The following is a 27892-nucleotide window of genomic DNA, read 5'->3' as shown; positions in this document are numbered from 1 at the left end:
TTCATACATAGATATACATGTACTGTTGCAATATTTACAAAATACTTTACAGAGCCGGAACAACCATTGGTGCAGCAGGTGCATTGCACTGGGCCCCTGATTACTAAGGGGCCCAATGTAGATTGGCATATTGTGAACTTGGGTTGTAGAGGAGAAAGGGTGCCAAATTATATTTTTGTACCTGGGCCATCTACTCACAAGTTCCGCCTCAGATAAATTGGTTTAATATCTGAACAGCACCCATTTCCCGCAAAACACGTCACCACAAAACGCGTCAGTTTTGCAATGATGAATACAGCTATGGGCATGCCGACTCTCAGAACTTGTAATAATAAGCGTCCGATGCGCACTCTTATCTGTATGCTTCTTTACATCGGCATCTTCCTAATCAATGCACACTTGCCCTATCCCTGCTACAAAATGACTGGTATCTTTAGCGCACTGTGAAATTTCAGTCAGGGTAACACAATATGAAACTTCACCACGAACGGTTCAGAATGGACAGTAACAAAATACACAAAACCGTGCACCCTTGGCGATATTCCACTTGAATAAAACACTTACACAACACTACTTATCAATAGAACATGGTCTTTTCTTTCTCCAAGGTCCAGCCTTTGGGAATTGTTCACATCTATTGATAAGTAGTGTTGTGTAAGTGTTTTATTCAAGTGGAATATCGCCTAGGGTGCACAGTTTTGTGTATTTTGTTACTATCCCTGCTACAACATCTATGCCAAAAAACAGCTGTAATTAGGCTCACCGCACAGCTCTGCTTAGCCCACAAGTGGTGATGACATTGCCTACAACTGACATGGCTCCAGGCTGCATAAGGTGGCACCGGAGAGTGCGTAGCAGAAATACATGCAATTGTCCAATAGCAATCCATTCGCAATTCACTCACAAATTTACATTGGGCGGGTTCAAGCACTTAGCTTGAACAGTGATAAAATGGAAAGTGATAAACCACCAGCCAATCAGCTCCTATCTGTCATGTCACAGGCTGTGTTTGAATAATGACAGGAAGAATCTGATTGGTTGGTGGTTTATCACTATCTATTTTATCACTTTTCAACGCTTGGTACATCTTGCCCTATGTCTGGGCAGTGGCTATCTACTCGTAGTCGTCTGCAGCTTTGCAGATCAGCGATCCGGTCTGAATCATGCCCTACATTATATACAGTTATTCTGCCTATACAGTTATTACATTATATACAGTTATTCTATGTACATATTATGCTGTTATACTGGCTATCCAAATACTTTTCAATTATACACTATACAGCTAAAAACCTCCCGTAATTGAATCCTATAAAATTCAGAAATTGTAATTTGGAGCAAACAACTATAATTGTAAGGAATATTTGATGAATTCAGCACTCTAATTTAAATATGATGAAAACTTGATTAATTCCCATGACATTTGGTCCATATTAAAGTCATCAAATTCAATAATACATTCAGAATTCATGTGGCACTCTTAATTCCAGATTTCTGCTTAAAATCGCATGGGGAATCCTACAGTATTTACTATATCACTAGCAAAAATGCTTGTAAAAATATCAAACATGATTGCATTTGACATACCTTTTTATGAGTGAATTTATTAGCATAAAACACACAGACAAATGGCTGTGGGCGTATTGCAGATGAGTCAGGTCACCTTGCCCAAACCACCCTAGTCTGGCACTACTAGTCTGTTTCCCATACGTTGCTCACGGAAGGTTGCTGGAGACTATTTTCAGATAGTCCCCTACATCCCCCAAAGGAGTGGGTAGGGTAGATCTTCCACATCCAAAATGAGCAGGATGGGAAAATGAATCTGTGAATCCTGGGTTCGGAGGGTGCAGGGTTGAAATGATGGAACACGAGATATTTTAGAAATCATGGAAAATAAAACTATGTTTTCTATGAAGAGAAAGGTCTATAGGCATTATAATGTCTAAAGGCCCATACACACTGGGCGACTTTGAGCTGAAAGTCGCTCAAAACAGCAGGTTTGAGCGGCATTCAGCTCAAAGCCGCCCAGTGTGTATGGCCCAGCGATGAGCGGTGAGCGCTGCTGCGCGCTCCCACAACATCACTGGGAAAGCCATTCATCTGCTGGTTATACCAGCAGATGAGCGGCTTTGAGGATGGCTTTGTATAGCGATCCGCTGTGCAATGCCGTCCTCCCCCCCTCCGTCGGCGCCAGGCAGGGGGAAAGCCGCTCAGTGTTTATGCACTGAGCGGCTTTCCCCGCAGTGATGATTGCCATCATCACTGTCCATACACGCTGGGAATAGTCGCCCAGTGTGTATGGACCTTAAGGTGAGTCTTCAATTAAGTCCATTATTTTTGGCTAGCTGAAAAAAAACATACTTTACTATTCAATTGCGGCCGTTTTTGCCGTGCCGTCTTTCCCATTGGGCACGATGGGCAGTTGCCCGGGGGCCCTAGGACCTAGGGGCCCCCGGCCCAGCCCAATGGGAAAGATGGTGGCCGGGGTCCGGGAATCCGCTCACCCTCGCTGGGGGATCCGGGCAGGGGGATCAGGGCGGTGGCGGCAGAGGCGTAGCGAGGGCGGTGCCGGTGGAGCACCAGCTCCGGGCGATGGAAGCTATCCTGGCGCCGGAGCCGTCCCAGCACCGCCAGCTCGCCCGCTCCATCTCCCCCGCTAGCTCCCACCGCGGCTCGCTGTGTGCGGGAGACGTGATGCTATTTAAAATTCACGTCTCCCTCTGGACCGCCAGCCAATAGGCGCTTGCGGTCCAGCAGCCAATCAACTGGTGGCTGCTGGACCGCGAGCGCCTATTGGCTAGCGCGGTCCAGCGGGATATGTGAATCTTAAATAGCAGGCGCAGCAGCACACACTAGTGCACTGTTACAGCGGGGACTGGGAGCGCCTGGGCAGCGGACAGCTGGGGGGTCCCCACTGTCAGATGTCGCGCGCAGGGGTGATCCGCGGCACTGCTCCCCTCTCGTGACAGCCATCACAGCCGCCGCAGCTAACATCATCATCCCGCCCACCCGGCTCCCAATGTGCTGGTAAGTTGTGGCCATCAGAAGAGGGACCATGCTCGAGCTCCAGTATAACAAACCTAAAAGAGGTCCAGACTCACCACCCTGGTGTTGGATGGTATGGGTATGTTGGGGACAGTGAAAGAGTAGGGTGTGTAATTGGGAGTGGTGTAGAGGAATAGGGAGTGAATGTGGCACAAACAGGGGGACTAGGGTGTATATGTGAGTAAAGCTTTATAGGGGGTCTGTGGGTGGAACAGGGTGTTTGTGGTGGGGATAGAGGGTTATGGGGTGTATGTTGGGGGACAGGGTGTTTGTGGTGGGGATAGAGGGACGTGGCAATGAGGTCTCTCCTCTTATATGGAATCAGTATGGGAATTCTGTAAGGGGCAGTAATATGGGCAATGTTTAAGGGGCACTACGAGGGGAATTATGTGTAAGGGACATTACGCCGGAAGCTGACTGGCTGCCGCACGGAGCCAGAGAGGTGAGGGTTGGGGAGGTGACTGTGGGCTCCTGGGCAAACTAATTTGGGGGGGTCCAGTGAACTAGGTTGCCCCCCCCTAATGTTAAGACGGCCCTGCGTTTTTGTCGAAATGTTGTACAACAAAAAAAAAGTTGAAAATGGCCTCATTTTCAGCAAAAACATGTGGATCGGCGAGTGATTCGGTGAGCCACGTGTTTTGTTGACCTTGACCGAATGAATAGGTCGAATGTAAATTCGTTCTAAAAACGGACATTTTTTTAGACTGTCACTGAATTAAATACCCACCCCTAAGTCCTCTTCAATAAAGGACCACAGATCTCATTACTTTCCGATTCATTTATGTAATATGTAAAATAAGATCAAATAATTAAGGTTTATTTAAAACAATAAAATAAAAAAATCCACATTCAAAACTTTTCATCCAAAAATAGTAGAGGGCAATGTCATATTTGGGCTTGAAGGATCCACCGGGGTGATGCAGTGGCAGGGGCCCATGTTTAGAGACTTGGCTAACCAGTAGTGAGTGCATGGTCTGGGCCTCTTGATAAATATATAAAGTACATACTACTAGTACATGCATGAGAATGTACCAGATTCATAACAGCAAATGTACTATAGGGCTGTAGGTTGGAGCTGACGAAGGGGCTCATACCCCAAAATGTTCTCCCCCATGTTCAATATACATGATTTTCTTTAACTGTACGTCTCCTGATTGCCGTTATTCCACAGAAGGGGATTGGACGATTGGATGTATATATATATATATATATATATATATTTATTATGACAAGTGCACAGCCTGGAGCCCATTGGCGTAACAATGTCACTGCCGCCCAACGGTGGCTTAGGGGAGTCGGCACTGTGGGGCTCATGGTCTCTGCAGATTCCAATGGTTCTGGCCTTTAGTATGCAATCTGCTGATAATGTCCCTGCAAACATGTCCACCTCCTTGGATAAGACAGTTGCTAGAGGTCCTACTGGATAGATAGATGGATAGTTAGTAGAGGCCCTACTGTGTAGTGGATATCACTACCCAGAAGTTACAGATTCTGGGTAGATATATATATATATTCCCCTGGAACATATATAATATAACATAAATTCTAATAAATGTATCGGGGGGGACACTTTTTTTTTGTCAGGGGGCAAAAATTTCTGGTGCCTAACCTCTAAAGAAGGCTGTGGGGCCCCAAAAAGTGGGGCCCACCAGGGGTTTTCCCTATACCTCTATGGGCCAGTCCTGAAATTTCTTGGAAGTAAGAAGTGGGCGAGGAGATACTATGATTACTGCATAAAGTGGTGCTGTGCAGGCCAACAGATACTTGAAAGAGATAACGGGAGTGAACAACAATAACAGGTGGCGCTATGCAGCTTCAGAAGAGAATCCTCCTAGGTGTCACCAACACCTTGGAATGGATGTAGAGAAAAGTGGGTTTTCGGAGGAGACTCTTCAGGAGGCGCATAAAATAATAGTAATAAATAAACATTGACACTTTAAATGTGATTATAACAATAAAATAAGGTGAAAGGAAAGAAAAAAATTCTTGTCTTATTTTTTGGTTGTCGACTTTCGAATAAAGACGCTCCGTGTTGTGGTGCTTTTTCCTTGAAAAACATGGAGCGTCTTTATTTGAAAGAAAGGACACAGTCGACAACCAAAAAATAAGACAATTTTTTTTTTCTTTCCTTTCACCTTATTTCATTGTTATAATCACATTTAAAGTGTCAATGTTTATTTATTACTATTATTTTATGCGCCTCCTGAAGAGTCTCCTCCGAAAACCCCCTTTTCTCTACTTGAAAGATATACTTGTCCAGACTGCATCAAATTAACAAAAACCACATTGTTACATTGTTATGTAACATAAACAATATTCTTCAATACATATTTATATATACTTAGTCATAAATTATTTTTATGTCCCCAGTGAAAATACATTTTTTTTATTCTCTGTTGGACACAGGTCAAAGTATCTGCAGAGCAAGAGGTAAACATAAAAGACACATCCACATTAGAATAAGCACAGAACAACAAAGCAAACCATAGCAAATACACAAAGCAGAGACAAATGCATTACAATAGCGTTGCATTGAGAGAACAAAGGAGTACAAGATATAAGACAGGACTTAATTGACAATTGCAAGCAGACTGAATAAAGGTGAATGGATGTACTTTCAACCAAATTGCATGGCAGACAGCAAAGTTTAGCGTAACATCAGGGCCAATGAACCTAACAGCTATGTAGTATAAGATGAAAGGCTGCAGCTCGAGTGCAGTGCAGACAGTAATAATTCAGAAAATACAGGGATATATAAGGAATAACAATCGTGTGCTGGCCTAAAGACATAGGGTGGAGAACCCCAGTCGCAAGATCTTACATTCTAAGTGAGGGGGCTAAAGCAGAGAAAAAGGAGCCAGTAAAATAACAAGCCAAGTTGTATGGTTGCTGTATTACAGCACCATATTGGGTGCTGTAATACAGCAAATTGTGGACAGGATATTCAAGAGTGAGAAAGCTCTGATAACTGCTAGACCATATGTGAGGCAATAAAACAAGAGTGTGATAAAGTATTAAAAAAAAACAAAAAACTGGAGACCATAGTTAATTCAGAAAATAACAACAATGTAGATATAATAAACCGTGGGTGCAATCAACTCTCAATGCTCTATGCCTGTGGCCTTTGCAATACTATTCTCTCTGACTTACCTCCTACCTTTCTAAGAACTCCTTTATTATCCCCAATACAAAAACATCCTTTTCCCACACCATATATTTTAGTTGTTCACTGAAAGCAAACAACAATCCCTTGCTAATTTCTTAGACACAAATAGTGTTTGAAATAAGTTTATGCCACAGTGCCATGTTTGTGGCAATCAGGTGAATAGCATAATTTTCCCAATATTCCATTAAAGGCTAGCATTGCTGAGTGCACACTAGGTGCCCATGGCGGTGCCAAGTAGTTAGCTGGGGAAAAAAACACAGTTGTGGTTTAAATAAAAAAACATACTAATAAAGAGAAAATCTAGCTGTGTATGTGGCCATTTGCATTCTCTATACAGAGAGAATCTTGTGACTTTAAGATCTTTTTCCATCATCAATACTACTGAAGAAGCATCATACGTACATTGTACATAATCAATACTCATTTTTCCCATTGTAATGTTTCTAATATTTCATTATTATCTGTTGTGTAAGAAGATAATGCCTGTCTAGTGGTTGCAAGTATTGATCTACATGTTTTGATAAATGGGATGTTAATAACTGCATGCTGGTAAATTACAGAATGGCCAGGTGTTTTAGTGAAATACAGTACTTGTGAGTTTTGAAAAGAGATTAAAAAAACTAAAATGCTAGACATATTTTTATCTAAAAACATAATTTCCTTCCTTCTCATAAAACACTACTTTCTCAATATGAATTAAATTACTTATTCATAAAATATCACTGGATTTAGTTACTATATCTCTTCTATATTTGCCCACATCTGTCAGTCTGTGAGTGTGTGTATAACGCTGGGCGGAGTCATAGGCTAATAGCCTATCAGCGCCTCTTTCATCCTGCCCACACACACTCATAAGAGTAACATAGAGGCACCATAGTACTGACAGAACTCGATCTAACCAGAATCCCCCCAGCCAGCTCGCAGCGGCCGGGGATCAATCTGCACCCCACTTCAGACTTGCCTACCCTCCTGACTATTGCCTCAGGCTCCCGCTGCCCGCAAACCCCCTCATACCTCCAGGTTCCAACTGTGCATGCGCGCGTCCTGAACTGGTGGGGATATTTCAGAATCACCGCCAGACTGTAAAGTGTGGTGTTTTCCCCTAAAACAATGAAATTTTGCCTCTTAGGATGCTACTATAATGATATCTAAATCATTAGTACAGCTAAATACAGTATACCGCTACCCACAACCCCGTGGTGGCCGGCTGTCACTTCCCCGTACAGGCCCACGCAGAAATGCACCAAACATCGGTCCCCCATATGAACGCAAGGGGGATGCGAATAAATTAAAATAAAGGCCATGATCTCCAGGTCAGCGGCAGGGACAGAGGATTGCATGCGATACATCGCATGTGATCGGCAGAGGGTCCCAGGTGGCTCAAGCATAAATGCCGACTTTTTAATACTCCTCTCCAGGAGAAGCCTGGGGGGGCGGGACGTGGCTTAATTTTGGGGGCGAAGCAATACTGACATCACCAAGCCCCGCCCCCCATGACAGACAGCAAAATTATACGATGTGTCATTTTAGCCACGCCCCCTCCCCGCGGACCTGTGAAACTCTGAGTTTTATACCGCAGGGAAGGGGGGACCATGGGGCTGTGGCGTAATGCGGGAGACTTGCCCACCTTGCCGGGGGGGCGGGAGGGGGACTCGAATTGCGGGACCCTCCCGGCCATTCCAGGAGGGTAGGCAAGTATGGGCTCTCGTAGGAGAAGTCGCATAGTGTATGGGGGCCTTAGTTTTAGGAAAGACAAGAGTCAGAAATAGGTATCCTGGCGGGTCTGTTTTCTATTGCAAAAGTGTCTTCCTTGTGTCTTGAAATAAAACATAACAGACAGACAGAAATGGATAATAGTGACAACTTTCAATTGATTTAAGGCATGTCAGTTCAAATAGAAAGTCAAAAGCTAAAAAAAGAAATGAAAACGAATGATGGTGCCTGGTTGAGTTATTGTAATTCATTTTTCAGGGTAATGATGCTCGCATGCTCACAAACAGACAATTTGCTTGTTGCATCAGTGATTTGTAGCAGAGCTTTAAGTTACTGATATCATCGTGCTGGCGAGTCGTTACAGCACTGATCTTTGTAGCCTTAATAAATGACTGGAGGAAAAATGACATTTGTTTTAACTCTGTCTCTCTCATATAAAATAATTCAGTACCTGCTCAAACATTGGCGTTCTTTTTTTTCTGAGAGGGGGGCGACAAAAAATCAAAAGGATACACAAATGGGCGGAGACCTGCAAAACATGCATTGTGTGGGGTCCCGAGGACCGTCTTTGAGAACTTGTGGTCTACGGTGTTGAAACGTGAGTAAACATTTTCTACAGGATGAAACATACAATGGGGCAGATGTATTAAGCCATAACAAGAGATAAATGCAAGTGTGATAAGGAGAGATAAACGTCCAGCCAATCACCTGCTAACTGCCATGTTACAGGCTGTGTTTGAAAAAAGTCAGTAAGGAGCTGATTGGCTGGACGTTTATCTCTCTTTATCACCCTTGCATTTATCTCTTGTTAAGGCTTAATACATCTGCCCCAGTGCTCTGTACAGTCGATTTTTATGATCAGCATAGAAGAGGAGACTTTCAGAAGGAATTCGTGGGGCGGGGTGATGTCATTAAGCCCCGCCCCCATGCTGGAAAATGACCCGATTTGCCCATCTCCATGGAGGGGGTGGTTCTAAAATGACGCGCTAATGGCTCTTTAGCCCCGCCCCCTCACTGGAGATAAGTTCATAAGGTTATTTAAACGGTGCAACGGGGGGGGGGGGTGTCCCCCAGAAACCGGGAGGTTTGCCCACCTTTCCGGGGGGCAGGGAGGGTAGGCAACCCTGGCATAGAATAACACAAGCTGACACAAGACATTGCAAAGTAAGCGGGGGCCGGAACCAGAATGCATCCTCAGTGAACACAAAGAACAAAGTTATATTACATTTATCAGCCAGATTGAGAGATTGGTGGTCCTTTATGAGATGTACTGTATGCAGGAAAATCTATATTTTATAGATCCACATACGGAATAACAATAAAAACACCTGGAGATACAGTTTTTGGTCATTTATGTCAGTAAGATAGGCTAGTAAAGGCTGTCTATATGTTGTTATGTCATAAAAGTATTGCAAAGAAATACAAACAATTTCATTCATATGCATCATTAACTTAATGGATTTGTGTATCTCCTATATAGTGGTATTCTTGCCAGAGTATAGATTTTAAGGTAGAAATACATTCTCACAATGCAGGCAGATGAATAAAAGAAAATCCTACAGTCTACATTGCTGTTTGCTAAAACAAAGGTGGCTCTAGCCTCTTACCCACTGCGTCATTCACTGCACTGACGTAAGCTTTAATGCAAGTAAATGCAAAAGCAAATCATACCCTTGTCCTTAGGTTATTAAAAAAGACATGGTACAGAAAGCAAGAATTAGGGGTGAATTTATCTCATAATAAAACCAGATGTGATCAAATATTTTCACATCAATTTGCATTATGAAATCCTGGGGAAAAGATGGAAGCAGAGTCATAGGATTACAGGATGGCCCACATATACAGGTTGAGTATCCCTTATCCAAATATCCTTTCTACAAATTATTCAGAAAAACCATACATTGTAGAAAGTGGGGGGAAAAAATTCTTGCTAAAACTACTACTGGGAACATCTGTAACAGCACTACTGAGGATATGATATGTAACTGGCACTACTGAGGACATCGTAACTGACACTACTGAGGATATGATATGTAACTGGCACTACTTTGGACATCTGTAACTGGAACTACTGAGTATATGATCTGTAAATGGCACTACTGAGGATATGATATGTAACTGGCACTACTGAGGACATCTTAACTGGCACTACTGAGATATGATATGTAACTGGGGATCCGATACGAAATCCCGGCGGTCGGAATCCCGACACTGGAATCCCGACCGCCGAAATCCCGACATGGGGGGGACGTGGATCGCCCCCCCCTTGCGGGCTCGCTGCGCTCGCCACGCAGCGGGCCCGGTGCCTCGCTACGCTCGGCACGCTATTTTATTCTCCCTCTATGGGTGTCGTGGACACCCACGGAGGGAGAAAGATTCGGGATTTCGGCGGTCGGGATTCCAGTGTCGGGATTCTGAACGCCGGGATCCCGACCGCCGGCAAATTGACCGCATCCCGTAACTGGCACTACTGAGGACATCTGCAACTGGTACTACTGAGTATCTGATATGTAACTGGCACTACTAAGGATATCTGTATCTGGCACTACTGAGCATATGATATGTAACTGGCACTACTTTGGACATCTGTAACTGGAACTACTGAGTATATGATCTGTAACTGGCACTACTGAGGATGATATGTAACTGGCACTACTGAGGACATCTTAACTGGCACTACTGAGGATATGATATGTAAATGGCACTACTGCAGATATGATATGTAACTGACACTACTGAGGATATAATATGTAACTGGCACTTCTGAAGATATCTGTAACTGGCACTACTGAGGATATGATACGTAACTGGCACTAATGGGGATATCTGTAACTGGCACTACTGAGGATATGATACGTAACTGGCACTAATGGGGACATCTGTAGCTGGCACTACTGGGGATATGATATGTAACTGGCACTAAATATGTGCAAGAAAATGATTGCTTAGCATTCAAATTCAGCATCTTAGATAGTACAGAAACTTTGTTTCATGTTTTGAAACCTTGTTTTATGCACAAATAAAATATATTTCATATGTTTGATGTGTTTGTACAACATACTGTAAATGCACGATACCTCAGGATACATCATTGAAATATAAAAATATTCTGCAATATGGAATAATCCGTTATCCAAAATTCTTCTGGTCCCAAGCATTTTGGATAAGGGATACTCAACCTGTATTAAGTGATAAATACAGATGGGGCAGGCTACATCCTGGCTGGCAGAACGTCCCCGCTGGCGATCCGCCAGCAGCCTCGCCATCCATCAGACTGAGACGCACGTGCGTCTCACGCGCACGCGCGTCTCAGTCTCCGTCGGCGGGGCGACGGAAACCCTGTCCGTCTCCGCCTCAGGGAGATGGACAGGGTTGGGGGGGGGGGGGGTGCGGGCAGGCGGCGGGGACCCCGGGTTACCGCCGACAAGCCGGCGGGGACCCGGGGGAGCGGATGGAAGCGCCGTCGGAAGGGGACGCGTGCGCCTCTCGTGCGTGCGCGTCCCCTTCTCGCCATCGATATGGCGCTGGCGGGGGATGGCGGCTGGCGTCGCCAGCGCCATCCCCTGCCAGGATGGGACCTGCTTCATCTGTAGTCGTCGTCCCCCCCCCACCACCACCCCAAGCTGGAAAAATTAGTTGTTCAAAAGTACAGTATTACCAAAACTATCAAATTAAAGTGTTAAGGTGCCCATACACAGTGTGATCTGTGCTGTGTGCGGTTTGTAATTTCAAATTGCAACAACAGCACAGGATTTGAACTAGATGCAATGTGATCTAGTAAAAAAAAGTACTGGCTGCACATACTTTTTTGGCTTACAATATGACCTATGTGGGAGAGCGCATCGCATCACAATCACAAGCCAAAAGAAAAACGTGTGAACCACACGCAAAGCATTTTAATCTAAAAAATTAGTCTAAACGCATCTGAGAATCACACCATGTGTGGGCACCATTATAACACTTTTAGATAGAATAGCCCCTAAATCCCGGCTCTTACTCAGCATTTGAGTGCAGGTTTGGTTTGCAGCCTGATCCCATCTTCACACAGAAAAGCAAATTACCAGGTCAGACATTTCTACCCGATAATTAGCTGATCAACATCTGTATTTCTGAAAGGGTCAAACCAGATCGAAATTCCTGGGTCTTGGACCCTGGGTAATACCTGAGTGGAAGACCTGGGAATTCGACCCGGGTTGACCCTTTCACCTGAGAAATGTTTGGGTAAATTGCTTTTCTGTGTGAAACTTGTATCATTTCCAAGGGAGTAACACGATTTACTTAATCAAACTGTCTCCAGTTACTCACATAATTGAGGAGTTAATAACTGATACATTTATAGCCCCTTTATTGTTCCCCAGCTCCATACTGGAAAGGGAAAAAGGTCCCACTACGTGAAATGAAACTAATCCTATGACTACTTTATTTCTGTTGGCCTGAAACATTAACCCAATATGGACATGTGTACAACGGTTCCAATACATTGTGATACATGCAGATGGCTCTCAGCCAACCTGAAGAATCACCAGAACTCCTGAGCTGGAGCAGGCTGGTGGGCAAGAGCGCCATCTGACTAGGACACGCTAGCGTCTCACATGCGCACACGCTCATGCGTCCCTGTCAGCGCGGTGGCGGGGAGAGGATTCCCTGCCCATTTCCACTTCAGGGAGACAGGAAGGGTGAGTGAGGGCTACGGGGGAGCAGGCGGAGGGCGGCGACAGGCTCCGACAGAATAGTGCGCGCAAGCATCTCCTGCGCCCGCGCCCCCTCCATTGAGAGCTGCTTCATCTGTACATGCTGTGTGTCCCTCCACCATTACACAATGGGCCTGATTCAGCCCAAATACTTGCAGATCACAGAGTACATAGCCTCCCCTCAGACATAAGGAAAACCCGCTGTGTGCAAATCTGCAAGTGAATTGTCAAAATATCGCTATTCACCTGCAAACCCATGTGATGTTGCTATGGGCAACCAATCAGAATCTACTACTCATTTATTTAGCACCCTCTAGAAGATAGTAGACAGGAACTGATTGGATGCCGATAGCCACATCACATGTGAAGTAGAATACACATCTTAGTAAATTTCCCCCCATCAGGTCTGATAAATCTACAGTGCAGTACTTTCGATCTAGGGGATAAGGGGTAGAGAGCAAAACCAAGAATTAAATAATGTCACCCTTACAGCCTATCTCAAATTGCTATCCATGCTGTGGAATGATTAACTTCACCCCTTGCATGACAATTATATTGTAGGAAATGTACCATGTATGAGCCTAGAAATAAGTGTCCTCTACTTTCGGGTAACCTTGGTTTAGAATTGTAACTTTCAACTATAATAGGACAATATCAACTATCTCTGAAACACCTGCTGTTGGGAAGTGGAGTGTTCTCCCCGATGCCGGCATGTTCATCAGGAAAAGGTTATGGTTCACAGACCCCAATGCGTCTACATGAGTAGAGAGACTGATATCCGCTACACAACACGCTAACTTATCTTGTGAAGCGAGCCAACTTAGCATGGGGTGACACTGAGATCCTTTCAAGTTGATTACACACTGTCAAGTGTTTTTAGGTTTCCTTCTGAAGGATGCAGTCACCATGTTTACAATAAAAATGCCAACAATCATAATGTCAACACAACAATTTCGGCAGTTATATAGACATGGAACAAGTTGAAACCTTCAGTGTTGACATGTTCATAATGTTGGCGTAGGTTGGGGAAGTTTAAGGGTTAGGTTTATGGATTATCACTACAGCTTAGTGACTTTGGGGCAGATTTATTAAGCTCGGTGAAGTGATAAAGTGTCTGGTTTTTATCACCGGCCAATCAGCTCCTAACTGTGAAGTTACAGGCTTGGTTTGAAAAATGACTGGTAGCAGCTGATTGACCGGTGATAAAAACCAGACACTTTATAATTTCACCAAGCTTAATAAATCTACCCCATAATCACCAGACCACCGGACCCAGAAGACACTGCCAGAGGTCCGATAGCAGGTTAGTGTAACTGACACAAATTGAGGGATTTACTTTAAAAGGGGTGGTGCGTAGTAAGGCAGGGGACGGGGCCATTGCCAGGAGCATAAAGGGGCGATGCGGGGGCGGAACCATGGCCGGCCTGACCTGTTTGGGGGCGTGGCTAGAGTGATCACATCATTTTAGCCACGCTAAAATGGGGGTCGTGCAATGTCGGTATTTTATGCAGTGCACTGTGGGTGGCGGGGCTAAAATTACGCAATTGCGTCATTTGACCCATGGACCCCCTCGTCGAGTGGCGGCTCGATGGAGACAGAGGGCAATGCGGGAGGGTTGCCCCCCTTTCCAGGGGGCTGTGAGGGGTACCCGAATTCCGGGACCCTCCTGGCCATTCCAGGAGGGTAGGCATCACTGGTATATATGCAGTAGTAAGTGTGAGCACAGATGCATAGTATATAAGTGTGAGCAGAGTTGCAGCGTATATTAGTGTGAGCTCAGATGCAGAGTATATAAGTATATCAGTGTGAGCTGAAGCTCTAGTACTCCATTTGATGATCAATCGATGGAGAGATAGATCGATAGACAAGCAGATATGAAAGCGGCACGTGCCCATCTGTTTTTAGCAGTAGACGTGCGATTACATAATATCAGAATCATGCTGCAATGGAAGTTCTCATATTTTAAACTTCAAAAGACTGAAGCAGGTTCACAGAAGGACACACATTCCGCTTCAGACATAATAATCCTGACAACTTTATTTATGCTACAGTCAGGAGAAATCCGAGAACAAACACAATGCAGTATGCAAAAGAGCAGAATTCTGTGCGGGAAAAACCTGGACTCATCTCAATTTTGTATCACAGCTGCTGTGACATCTTCCATCCGCCTATTCAGCAGCAGGTGACAGGATCTTTATACCCGTGTTTAGCCTTTGCAACACCGCCATTCTTTATTTGTGCAACTTTCTCCCAAATACGGTTGAAAAATAAACCTTTTGAAAATATAACAAACGCCTACAGAAAACAGGGTGGCGGCTTTATTCAATCCCCCTCCATGCCGCCGTACAAATCCGAGGAGCAACGCTAAATCTCTTCCCACTCAAAATATAGGTCACTTAATTGCTTGCAGTGCATTGAGCTATTTTATTGGCTGTAGCTGACATATAAAAGAGATGGAGCAGCGAACTTAATGCAGCCAGTTGCAGAATTTACTAGTCCCCAAAGACGTGCGCAGAAAAAATATATAAAACAATTATAAAGTAAAAACGGTATGCTGCCGAGATAATCTAATAATACCCAAGATTGTAGCTCCCACAGATAGGTAATGCACATTCCTGCCTCCTGTCACGACAATCACTTAAAAGCTAAGTATATTTTACCATGCTGCTTTTGTTCTAGAAGGCTAGTAACATGCCAATTCCAACTGTGGCTGCATTATTCTCAGAAAACAGGAGCTATAGGTAATGTGCTGCTGTAACGCTGCCTTAAGTACATTCTGTATAGGTAAAGTATTTAAAAGGGATATTTTTAGATTATTAGCACCATTTACTGATGCAAATGTCAGCAGCTCCCCAAAAAAGTCTGAAGTTGCTATACAAATAATTAAGGCTTATTTTCCCAATAATGATGCTTAATAATACATTTGATTTTTTTTTTATTGACGTCTGTAAATTTGCATAGACATTTTGGGGATTAATGACCATGAAAACAAAAACAACAAAATGAAAGTCGACAAAGACACAAAGGTTGACATGCCTCACATGCAGGGTCAAAAGTTCGACACAAGCATTAGGTCGACATTGGGAATGTATATAGCCAAAAGGTCGACATGGGTTTTTACAGTTTTGTCCCGAATGTCGACATGGACATTGTATCGGTGCACCACTGCGCTCGCCATGCTGCAGGCACGGTGCCTCGCTTCGCTCGACACACTAGTCTATTCTACCTCCGTGCCCTAGTGGATGGTAGGGCATGAAATACTGCCTGTCGGCACATGCTGGCTCAAAAAAAGGGTGAAACCTCCATGTCGACCACTGTCAACCTTCCCAATGTCGACCTAATGCACATGTTGACCTTTTGACCGTCGACATTAGTTATGTCGACATTTTGTCTGTGTCGACCTAAGGCCTGTCGACATTCAGTGGTCAGTGAACAATGGGCAGCATTCAATGCTGGGGGCGAGCTGTGATAGCGAGCAGGGTCATTCAACTGACCCCCTGCATAGTTATTCAACTGACCCCCTGCATACGCTGTTTCCCCCTCGCTCCGTTTTTGGAGCGAGGGGGAAAAGGTGTATGCCACCGCAAAAACAGCGAGACTCGCGGCTAAATGCAGTGGGTCTACCTGCATTAGCCGCGGGCCTCACTGTTTGGGGGAGTCTTTGCCGTTCTCTGACAGACAAGATTCCCCCGGAACATTGAATAAGGTGAGTGGCCGACGCGTGGGTTAAATGACGAGGATCGCTTGCTTTCAGTGAATACACCCCTATGTCCCCACTCCACAACCCATATAGAGAACATGCCGCTAGTAGGAACAAGCGAGGTGCCTGTAAATCTGAACACCGCTTTTCTGTGCATACTGTAGAAGCCGAAATACAAGCACGTGCGTAGGATGCATTCTGTGTTTCAATTATAGCTACTGCTTGTGCATCAAAGTAACTACTTAGCATGAAAGTAGACAAACATCAAAGGCAGATAAACTTCAGCAACACAGCTTCAGTCAGGTAGTGTATAAAAAACAAAAACAAAATTCATCATCCGAAACACAGTCAGCTTAGAAGCGTTTGATCCAAACTTCAATGTAAAATATATAATAAATAGCAAACAGCATCCACAACTTTAAGCATTGTTTAGCTGTGCAAGAGTGTATACTGGGCCAAAGATTAAACGGGCGGTAAACTTTTGCCAGCACTAATTTACCACAGGGCAAAAATTGGCTTATTAACCTGATAGTATTATTGAGCTATCCAATTAAAGTCTATTTTTAATGTGTAGTAAGTGACCAGTTTTCAGGTGATAAAATTTGGGAAACGGGGTTAAGTTCCCGAACCCATGTGTTAATGCGGAAAACGGGGCTGATAGGGCTTGTTATCAGGGATTTTGCTTTACGTGTCTGAGGCAGGCAAGGCCTAATCACTGATAATTGACAGCAGTCATGGCTAATTGGATAGCCCCCGGGAGATCCTTTAGTAATTTAACGCAGCTAGAAGCAGGGCCGGTGCTAGGGGGTTCGGCGCCCTCCTGCAAACTATAAATTTGCGCCCACCCAAGCTTTACAAAGGGACAGTGCACACGGAAAGAAAAACGTGTGATCTCACAAGGAAGGGGAATGGCCACACAATAGTTCTCCTACACCAAATTACACCACACAATATTACAATATTATTCACCTTACACAGCTGTAACAATATTATTCACCTTACACAGCTGTAACTAGCCATTTTGGTGCCATGAGTTAAAAAACAGGGAGAGCTCCTGCAAAAATGTAGGAGCGTGGCTTCACGGGGAAGGGGCGTGGTCACATAAAAGTACCAATTACACCGTAATCCCCATAACACATTATGCTTCACACCTCAATGCCCATTACACATTATACCACACACAGTAATGCATATGATACATTATGCCACACATCATGATGCCCCTTACACAATATGTAGCACACCATAATGCCCATTACACATTATGCCACACACCATAATTCCCCTTACAAAATATGCCATGCACCATAATGCCCATATGACATTGACACACATTATGCTACACATGCCCCAAGTACTCCTGCGTATGCCCACATTTGTAGCATTGCTTATTCATAATGCCCACACCAGTTGCCAAAAGTAGTTGCACTGCTTATACATAGTGCTCACTCCAGTTGCCGACATTACTAGCGCTGCCTATACACATACTCACACCAGTTGCCGGCATTAGTAGCGCTGCGTAACCATATGCCAACACCAGTATCCTGGATCCACCCCTGTATATACATTATACCAAAATACACATATATCATATCCAACTCTCTGGATGCCCCATGTGGGAGGGTGCAGCTTGTTTGGTATAATGACATGGTTGGGTGGTTCAGGGGTGTGGATGCCCGATTGTGTCATTGTAGCCCCACCCCTGATCTATTCACTGTTTAGATTACTGACAATGAACAGCATGTGTGTATGTGCGCACGTGTGTACGTTGGGGGCTATTATAATTCGATTCAGCACAGATTGTGTCATTGGCCTCCTCGGATCACCCAATAATAAAGACAGTTGTGAGGAGGTCCGGGGAGGTGTAATGGGGAGATGCCAGCCCTGCCGGGGTGCTGGTAGTGCTGCATGATTTTCAGGAGCCTCCTGGCCAACCCGGGAGTGAATGCAAGTATAATTTATATACACATCCTGATCAAGCACACGAGAAAAAGTTTTGCTTTGAGAGCGAAATATGCATTTATTTTTCAGTTTGCTTTAAATAGAACTTTTCATACAGCAAGGACAATGGGCCTGATTCAGAGGGCCAGTGGCGGATTGAGGGGGGGGGGGGGGGGCACCGAGAGCGGTGAGCTCTCCGGCTGTATTCAGAGCACTACAGCATGGGCTACCCATTGAGCTGTCACCAGGAAGAAAGCATTGACAGTCGGGCAGATCCATGCAGAAACTGATCGTACAGAACCATCCGAGCAGGGGGTGGAGAGGGGCGTGAAGGGCTGATTTTGCTCATTACCATATGCGTTCCCATGAAATGCTGGGCGTACGTATGGTAATCCTGCCGTGACGCACGTGTGGGGGGCGGACATATGACATAGCCGGATGCCAGCTGCCTGCCCATATCCCTGCTTTTGCACTGAGAAATTCCTGAGTGGTCTGGAGCACTCGGTGCTGCCTGACTACTCGGTCCAACACTCGGTTCCTGTCCGAAAATACGCATCTGTCCGATTCAAGTAGAATAAGGGCCAATATGCCCACAACATAACATAATATACACACATTCAATAAATAATGTGTCTATCACTGCGGTACAGAACAGTGAAATCCCTACCTCTGAGGAAATCCACATGAATGGCTCATAAAATGTTACAGGACTCGGAAACTCCATGAGGCCTCCAAGGCCAATTCTGCTCCCAAAAGCAAAAGTTACCACTTCCACCTCAATTATCATTCAACACTGGGTATAAATCTGTTCAAGTCACAGTCACCGGAGTATTGCATTTATCCTGTGATCCAGTATTTAGACAGCTTTAGGTAAGACAATAACAAAGCTGAATGCAATAGCATTTTATAATCAGCTCTGTGACTTTATTATTCTAGTTCATGAACACATGAATAATCCTGCCTGTTATATTTATAGTGTCAGTGAGCATTGTTGTGGCTATGTAAATATTAGCATACCTGAATACAAATGACAAACAATCACACTAAATAATTTGCATAAATGTAGTGGTGGGGCTAGGGGTGGGTGTGGCCTCAGGTAGATGGGGCGTGGCCTAGCGCCCCAACCCCCTAGTGACTTGGAAAACTCCCTGCTCTCTCCCTGCACTCCCTCCCTCTAGGGTTGCCGACTTTCACAGTCTCCTCACTGGGAGAACCATTGAGAGGAGACTGTGTAATGCAAATCCCGCAATTCTTGGGTCTCCGATGAGGGGGTGGGGCTACATAGATGCAATTTGCATATTTAGCCCAGACCCATCTGCCGAAAAGCCACGAATCGCGGCAATTTAAAACCCTGCCACAGGGAAAATGCGGGGGTCCGCTGGTATCTGGGAGGGTTTCCGGGAGGGTAGGCAATCCCTTAAGCCTTACACAGAATCCATGGCTTTTTGGTACACCTAAGAGCTAGCATGCCAAGGAGTTGGTGCAAAATATGGTGCTCTTTTTTAAATACAGGGATTGAATGTATAAGTACATTTCTAAGGCTATGGGCGGTATTCAATGAGGGATTCTGACAGTCGGAAGATCTCAACATTCAGAATCCCAGGCCTTTTTCACTCAGCTCGACTGTAACTCGACAGCCGCAATTCAATGTTCCTACTGCCGAGTGTTGAAAAGTGGATGTGTCAGATCTGTTGTTTTCGTAATCTGCCTTCAATGCTGTTGGAAACAGCAGCATTGAATAGGCGAGTGCCGCTATTCCTGCCGGCGGAAATAGCCGCTGGGTTTGAATACCGCCCCAACTGTTATTATGTAAATTTATTTTAGAGATTTTAGTCCTTTCAAGGGTTGGATGTTGGGAATTTAAGATATTGGTCCAACAAAATATGTCCTTTGAGAAGGTCAAGATTTGGAAGCTAACAACATTTATTATACAGATGGAGCGCCTCTCAGCCAGTGCTGGGGCTCGCCAGAATGCCCCCACTGTCGAACAGGCGCTCCATCTGACTGGGACGCGAAAGCGTCCCACACGCACACACGTCCCAGTTTACTGGAGGCGGGAGATGGGAACCCTGCCCGTCTCTGCTTCAGGGAGATGGGCAGGGTTAGGGGGTGGAGTGGGGAGGTGGGATCAGGCGGCAGGGACCAGCAGCGAAGCGTTGGGGACCAGCGGGGAGCTCTGTAGTAAGGGGACGCTCAAGTGTCTCCTGCGTGCATGTCCCCTGGCAGCTGGCTAAACTACCGCCAGCCCCTGCAAGGAAGAAGGACGCTCCATCTGTAGGTCACCGTGTGCACCCACTGCATATAATTTACACAGTAAAACACCTTCTAGACTCCTAAATACCAATATACTGTAATATAAACATATTAACCCAAAATAGTAAATACCTGTAACAAAATGTATCTCATAATTATATAAATTAGATAAATGAGCCGAATTTAGCAGGAAACAAAAATGCTGAAATGAATTTACAGGGAGGTGGTAAACTAACAGTAGCCGGGACTCAGAAGTTAAAGTTTTGCTGTTTCCAATCCACGCGTTTCTTAGTTTATACAGTACATAGAGCATATCTCTCAGGGGGGGAATAAAACAGAACAAATAACTGCAAATATCTAGAGGGATAATAACAAACAATCATTAAATAGTTCATGCTGTATAATAAGCGATGCTAAAACTTTTTTTCACGGTGTGTTTGCAAAATGATACATTCCACTGATATCACCTACGTATCCATTCTGCTGTAATACTTTATGCACAGCAAGACAGGTGCGCCTGTATTATGTGTCAGCTGCAATTCCCACAGATAAGATGCATTTACATTTAGGGGGTTTTCAACAGTTTGAATCGGAGCACTTGTTAACGCCTAAGAAACGCCTAAAGTCTCTCCGCTTCTGTGTCTATCTGATTCTGATGCATTATGTATTATGCAAATGAGTGTTGTTATCTAGCCTCAGAGGTTTACGTACCATTAGCATCTGGTTCAAAACACCGCCTTGAGGATTTCTATATCCAGTTTTCTAGATGATGCTAAAAAAAAATCAGCTGCTCTCCCTGAAAAGGGAACCAATAAAACAGTATGTGCGTAACTCTAAAAGCGCTATTTTTTTAAGTAATGGACTGATTTGTACCTGATCGATCTCAGGGGTCTTTCGTCTCATTTTTGGCTCATTGAGAACTTCTGCTAAGTGCTCTTTGAACACTCGGAGGAAACTTGTTTGTTCTGCAACTCTCCTTGACTGTAAAGTCATTTTCTCCAGGAATGAAAAGTTAAAATTGTTTTACTGGAAATTGTATCTGTGTTGTTTACCGTGAGATGAAACAAAGTCAGACCAAGATTTTATGTGGATTTGAGACCAGAGTCAATGTTGACATAATTTTAGCAAAATGCCAATCTTTTTTTTATTTTTTATTGTAGAAATCGAAGAACAACTTGTCAGTCAACATACATCTGTGCAACACATTGCTAACAATTTAGACCCCATAAACCTTTATCTTATCCAGTAAATACTGTATATTTGAATCTAAAGTATGGAGCAGAATACAAAGGCGAGCTCTCCGACACTGTGCTTGGTCAAACAATAAACTCAGCAGGATGTAGTCTATGGCGATGGGACTGGGAAAAGCATAAAAGAGGCAAACTGGACATACAGTACAGTACAGTATATATTAATGTTATGTTTCCCTATAAGGCCACCTCATTAACGATGCAAATCCCAGGGCATTTTTTCGATCCCAGGATTCGGGATTGAAAAATACCTAATCCTGGGATTCCTGGTATACCCAGGATTGGGTTTATCAATATAATGATTCGACTTTAATCCCCCTCTGTCCCCCCCCATACTCTGTGTAATTTACCTGCCCATCAGTGCGGGAACCGGGCGGGGGTGGTCAGTAGCCCGACGGCTGTGATTGGGAGTCAGGTAGTGGTGGTCAGGTGGCGGACAGCGGTGCAGGAGCCGGGGTGGCGGTGGTCGGGGGATGAGCATGCGGTCTGCTGAACAGCGTAAGATTTCACACAAGGAAAACTAGGTGCATGTCTAGGGCCCCGCAGGTCCAAAGGTACCCTATAAAGATACCCTAGATATCCAAAACATTCCCAGGGGCACATTGCCAGCCCACTTCCAGCACAACAGCCCACTTCCAGCATGACTGCCCACTTCCAAAAGGCCGAGAGCTTGATTTAAATTAGTATGGAATGCCGATGTTCCCGCAACTGAGCATTTATCTGTAGACTGTACACCACTCTATCTCTATTGCCTTCAATCATCACCAAAAATACAGTGCTATGGAATGTTGGAGGAAGGAGGGCTCCAAACCGGTATCTTGCTGTAGACCTAGGAGGTCTACATCTACATCTACATCTGCCTTTGTAGACCTACCACTCTTGCAGGAGCCATGTAGCCCATAGCGGTAAGTATTTTTACCCTACTCCTAATCCGAACCCTAGCCGTCTCCTCTTGCATTCCTAACCCTAACCATCTCCTATTTATTCATCATTCTGTAATGTATTTTTGTATTAAAACTCCATAAGTTAATACACTATGGGAGGATAAGTTTCTATACCCACATGACGATTGAATTACAACTGGGCATCTTTTTAGATGGGAAACTGATCAGGATAGTCCGGGGATTCTGAAGTGGCTTGGACTGACGATCCCCCTGATTACACAAAAACCCCTTTGATGAGAATTATTATCGTTATGCATATTTCCTTTGTATATATTGGTTTTTACACTAGAGTGCAGTTTCTCACCCTTTTTTTAAATTCATTTAACTATAAACATAAACATTAAATAAATGTTCAAATCAATTTCCTGATTCCTAGAAAGATATAATAGAGAACTTGGAAACAGAAATGGTCTCCTTATTGAGTTTAGGAAAATGGCTTATTATGGATTGAATTGTAAATATTGTAGTACACAGTCTACACAATTTAGTAATATCAGAGGGGTCTCATTTTTCAGCTTTGTAGATTCACAGCTGTGGAGCACCAATGGTATTTTCTGTGTCAGAGAGACTGATCGTGTGAGAGAAGGGGAGATGCTAGGTCCTTCATGTCAAGCCAGGGTTGCCTACTCCCCCCGGGAGGAGGACCCCCGCTCCCCCCCCCCCTGACATTACAGAAAATGTTTGGTCATTTACATCAGTCCTTGCACCAGTGGAGCTAACTATGTATATCCCCTACCATATGTGTACACACACACACACACACACTCATTAATATTTAGTTGGGAGCCAATTAACCTATGAGAATATTTTTGGATGGTGGTCGGAAACCGGAGTACCCAAGGGAAATCCATGCAAGCATGGGGAGAATATACAAACTCTACACAGTTAAGGTCATAGTGGGAATCAAAGTCAGTTCCTCATGCTGTGAGGTAGTAATGCCAACCATTACCATGCACACAACTGTATTATTTATTTATTAACAGTTGGTTTGGCCCAAAGGGGTACAGGAAGTGGCATAACAATGGCTTGGAGGTGCTACAGTAGGTGCCTATTGCTATGCCGCTGCCTGGACCTTTGCATCTGCACCAATCGTATTGCACCTGTCCCTGGAAAAGTTCATTGGGAGTGACACTGTTAAGGGGCCATTATCATGCATGCACTAGTAGAATTTTCTATAACTATTTATCAAGATATTAACCAATGTGGTGACTGGCCACACTTTCTGGACACCACTGCATCCCCCCGAGGGGCCCTTCTTGCCCCAGTCCAACACTGACTAGGGGTGTACACCTAGGACACCGGTAATACCCATAACACCCAAATTGTAGGGTTCCTGGAAGTGCATAATTATTGAGAGAATTGTGGGATATTTTTGTACTCAATCACGTGAAGCTTTGCTTCCCAGCTTCCAGTAACAGCAGCACTTGTAATCAACCATATTTGTGCCTGTGCCTTTGGAAGCCCCGCCCCCTGAAAAGCTGCAGAATATCTCCACTTCGGGCTTCTCCCAGGGAGTGGTTTCTAAGGGTAGGCAAGTATGGACTACATGTGGCGTCTGTATATATCTGCAGCTATTACAGCAATAGGGATGTCTTTTTCAGAAACATCCTAATTTATTGTCTTGTGTACTCAGCGCCCTATGGTGTGCCAAAGCATCATGGCAGACATCTAGTACATGGTGTGTGATGCATGTCGCAGAAACCTGAGCTGATTGCGAGCCGGGCACCCAGCCGTTAGCTTGGACACAGATTTAAATCCTGGTCTTTTGGCTTCACTGCACTTGTCTAAATATCAATAACATTTTTTATGGTAACTGTACACACTGGAAGTAATATCTATCACAGTCTGTTCCTTCTGTTCTTGAAGAATAAACAGATTAGAAAGCCTTTCCAAATTACCCTCCCGAGAGCTTTACCCCCTTATTTGATAGAAAACGAGGATCTCACTTTTTAATTGCGTTCTGGTGGATGCACAGCATAGATCAAATATTGCTCTCTTACATTGAGGAATGTGCATGATTTATAAGGCACTCAGCAACACCGTCTCTGGTCACATTAAGTTTCTAAATAAGGCTGAAATGCCTGTGATTATTTCCCTGCAGCAGCTGAGCTCGCAGCTCGTTCCCCTGATCCTTTATTGGTAATGTTGGTATTCCGCCTCCATCCAAGTAATGTTTATTATTACTATTGTTGGTTGCCATTTTTATCTTCCGCCACTCCAACGCAACATGCATATACTTTATGTATTCTTACTCACATTTTGACCATATATATATATATATATATATATATATATAAAAAAAAGTGGGAAAATCATTCCATGGATTAATAGGTTTAATACCTCAAGTACTTCCATCAACAAACATGTCAAAAAAATGTGGCCAGTGGTCAACACGGATAAAAATCTACCAGGTTTGCTAGGTACCCGCTTGATGCCAGCTTATTCCAGAGGGCGTAACCTTAGGGATTCACTAGTGAAACTTGATGTGACAGATTTGTTAAAACCTGTTATGCCTGCTAATTTTCTGACTAAGCCAAATGGATGCTATCGCTGTTTAAGCTGTACCACTTGTAACTCCCTGTTGATAGGTGACCACATAGTACACCCTTATAGTGGTAAAAAACTACCCATTAGACATGTCATAACCTGTTCGACTAAGTTCGTTATATATGTAATTTTTTGCCCCTGTGGATTCCTTTATGTAGGAAAAACTGAGACTACACTGAGGGAAAGAATGGCAAACCACAGGAAGGCAATAAGGTCTGCCATCCAAACTGGCACCAGTGACCAGCCGGTGGCGCGACATTGTGCTACGGCTGGCCACTCAGTAGCCAGTTTACGTACCAAGTTAATCGACCATGTGCCCCCACTAATTAGAGGGGGTAACAGGGGAAAAATACTTCTACAACTTGAATGTAGATGGATCGCTAAATTGGAGACATTGTCTCCAAAGGGGCTCAACGAAAAATTGAGTCTACATTGCTTTTTGTAAATTGTATCGGGCTGAGATAAACTTTACATACCATAGACATTATTATAGAACAGTCACGGGTTGGATTAATGTTCAAAGTTCCTAACCTAGTGATATCACTAAATTAAATTGATATTCTGCGCTATTGATTTATTGATAAAAACATCGATGGTTGATTTCTATGTATCGGTCCCCTATCCTGCAGGTGTATACCTTTTTAAAGAAAACTCCTTAAAAAACTTTTTATATAAAAATGTATGTGTTTTATGAATTTGTTATATTTTTTCTTAATTACTTTTCACTTTGTATACAATAATAATGTTTTTGCACTAATTAATTGTACTAAGTACATTGTCATGCACTTTTATGCAGCCACCCTTGGAAGCGCCTGCTTGCCTGTGTTAATCAGGTGAGCTGACGTGATAGGGTTAATGCCCAGGTGCTTTGTTAATTGGTGAAGGTGTGTCTTATGTCTTTTATAAACCACTTGTGCATTCAGTATGTTTGTTCCCTGACGACGAGAGGACATCTCGAAACATTTCGGAATAAAGCTGTTGTTTTTTCACCTAAAGACAAGTCTCGTGAGTGCCGCTTCTTCCTTCATCTGCTATATTGAACTCCATGTTCTAAGAAGGCACCTGAGCACAAACATTGGTCAAACTGAGGCTTACAGCATACTAGCCAACGAGGAAGCAATGTTTTTTGGGGTGCACAGAGCCCCGGTCAAATTCATAATATGTTAATTATTGGGTGGGGCCACGATGACTCAATGACTATGTCAACAAGCTGTTCAGGCCTCCGTGCCATTCGTGGAGAGTAATTATTAATGATAATAACTTTGAGTCAATTAACACTATCCTAAAATGTTAACTAAAAGAATAATGGGCTGAAATATACATTTGACAGCGTGTCAATTTATTGATTTAATGCTAAAACATTGTTTTGGTCTTTACACATTTCATTTATTTTTAATAATGTTTTTATTTCTATTTATAATTGCCATTTATTTTCCTTACGGTAACGAGAACCAAAAATATAATATAAAACCAGCGTTTTAGTCTTGTGTGACGTGAACATGGGTATGTTCCTGATACAAAATGTCAGCATTCAGAATATTCGCACCAGGAGCCAAATGTAATAGGGTGTGAGAATCAGAAAGGGTCAGATGTATCATGCTTCAAAAAGTGATAAAGTGGAGAGTGCTAAAAAAAAAAGAAAACAGCCAATCAGCTGCTACCTGTCAGCTGCTACCTGCCTGTAACATGGTAGTTAGCAGCTGATTGGTAGGCTGTTTATCACTCTCCATTTTATCACTTTTTGAAGCTTGATACATCTGGCCCAAAGTGAGATATTTTGGGCGAGTTTTCCCATTTTTATAAGCGGCAATCCATTACATGGCAAAATCAACCTGTTTTTTTTTTCCCAGTGTAAATGATTGCCGTTTAAATAACAGTAAAACTTTCCCAAAGTCTCTCACACCCTATTACATTTGGCCCTATATTGTTGAAAAGGTCATTGTGGTGACATTCACACAGCCATCCAGTGTTTTTACAGTATTTGAGGGTATGTGCCGATATTTAGCAAAAGGGGAAATAGCGGCCTCCGCCTATTCATGTTTCCGGCAGCACTGAAGGCAGATTTCAACAAAACAGATCGGACAAGTTGGATCTGGTTTGTCGGAAATGGCCACGGAATGTCAAATTCATGCACGCTTTTCGACAATCCGCGCCCGTTTTTACCGACACGCCCACTTTCTGACACTTGACAGCCGAAACATTAAATTACGGCTGAAAAGTTTCCATCGAGCTGGGCAAGAACGGCCCGAGCTTCCCACTGTCGGAATTCTATATTGAACACCCCCCTTTAAGTCCTAGATCTAAATCTAACCACAGTCTAACCTTATCCCTAAACCAAACACTGACATCTTCTGTCAACATTCACAATGTGGACATAATGGCTGGATTGGCATTATGTCTATGTCAATATTGTGAATGTCCTAATTGTCAGTGTCGACATCCTGAATGTAGACATAATGCTTATATACTGTTTCGGATGTTGTCTCGTCATATGAAAGAAAAACTCACATAAGGTTTGTATGCACAAGCTTCCCTGATCATCCTATTAGCAGGGGCACATAACAAGGGCTAATGGCGCATGTATGCGAGTGAGCATCTCTGTTCATGCTCTAATCCAGGGCTGCGGATGGCTGTGTGGAAAA

General features: G+C 43.8%; 1 protein-coding gene across 4 annotated transcripts in view; it reads right to left on the bottom strand.

Annotated features, from left to right (window-relative positions):
• EPHA6 (EPH receptor A6) overlaps positions 1 to 27892 on the bottom strand; it is a 698400-nt gene that overhangs the window by 224774 nt on the left and 445734 nt on the right. The gene's annotated exons all lie outside the window — the stretch shown is intronic.

This window comes from Crinia signifera, chromosome 2, assembly GCF_055691185.1.
Source record: "Crinia signifera chromosome 2, ASM5569118v1, whole genome shotgun sequence".
Lineage (NCBI taxonomy): Eukaryota > Metazoa > Chordata > Amphibia > Anura > Myobatrachidae > Crinia > Crinia signifera.
This window is presented reverse-complemented; position numbering and strand designations above follow the sequence as displayed.